Source organism: Ailuropoda melanoleuca, chromosome 1 (genome assembly GCF_002007445.2).
Source record: "Ailuropoda melanoleuca isolate Jingjing chromosome 1, ASM200744v2, whole genome shotgun sequence".
In the NCBI taxonomy this organism is placed as follows: Eukaryota; Metazoa; Chordata; class Mammalia; order Carnivora; family Ursidae; genus Ailuropoda; species Ailuropoda melanoleuca.
The window spans coordinates 68,258,288-68,259,326 of NC_048218.1; positions in this window are offsets into that span (position 1 = coordinate 68,258,288).

Below are 1,039 nucleotides of genomic sequence, written 5' to 3' on the forward strand. Positions count from 1 at the left end.
GCCCCCCACCCCCCCCCTCCCAGCGGCGATCGGCGCAGGCGCATTTCCAGGCCGGTCCAGGAGCGCTCTCTTGCTCTCCAGGTGTGGTTGGCTGCGAGGTGGTTGTGTGCCGGCGGCATCCTTTACAACCCCTGGTGCCTTCTTCTTCAAGCTCCAAGGCCAGTCTCATTGACGCGATATCTGTTCCTGGTTTCCGAAATAAGCTTCGGGCTCGGCTCTTTGCGTTTCAACTTCACAAGTTTTAGTGACAGATCCAACCGCCGATGACAGTTTTTCCTTCTTTTTTTGCAGCTCCATAGCCTTCTGCTAGGTTTCCTGCAGCTCCTATCAAAATACAAATCCTACATCATCGCACTGAAGCGTCTTTCGCACCTGCTCCCCAACCTCTAAACTAATTGTCTAGCTAACCGAGTGCGACGACCATCCAACAGAAGTCAAATACCAGAACCCTTCGTGCCAATAAAGCACTGGGCGCAGAGTCTGACATATAGTAGTTTTAAATAAATGATTGTCCAGTCCACTTTCCTTCAGTAAATTTGTCAACCCACGTCTCCCCTCAAGGTCTCACTTAGTTTTCTCACCTAGGAAACGAGGAGGTGTCATTTGGGTAAAAATAGAATGTGTATTTGTATATACAGTATACGTATATATGTATAGGAAGAGCATTGGAAAGTTGTACTCAAAAGGATACTGGTGACCCCTAGAGAGGGGATGGTAAAAGGAGACTTTGAGTGTTTTTTATCCTTTTGTTTTTAAGATTTTATTTATTTATTTTAGAGAGAGAGCGCAGATGCGAGGGTGAGTTGGGGGAGGGAAGAGGGAGAGAAGCAAGCAGACTCCGCCCTGAAAGCTGAGAGAGTGGGGCAGGATCTCGTGACCCTGAGATCATGACCCATGAGCTGAAATTAAGAGCGGAAGGCTCAACCCGGAGAGCCACCCAGGTGCCCCTATCTTTTATTTTTAAACAGATAAGATTAATATATTACTTATACTTTTAAAACAATTATAGAGGTGCACTCAAATCTGATGATCCCTCCCT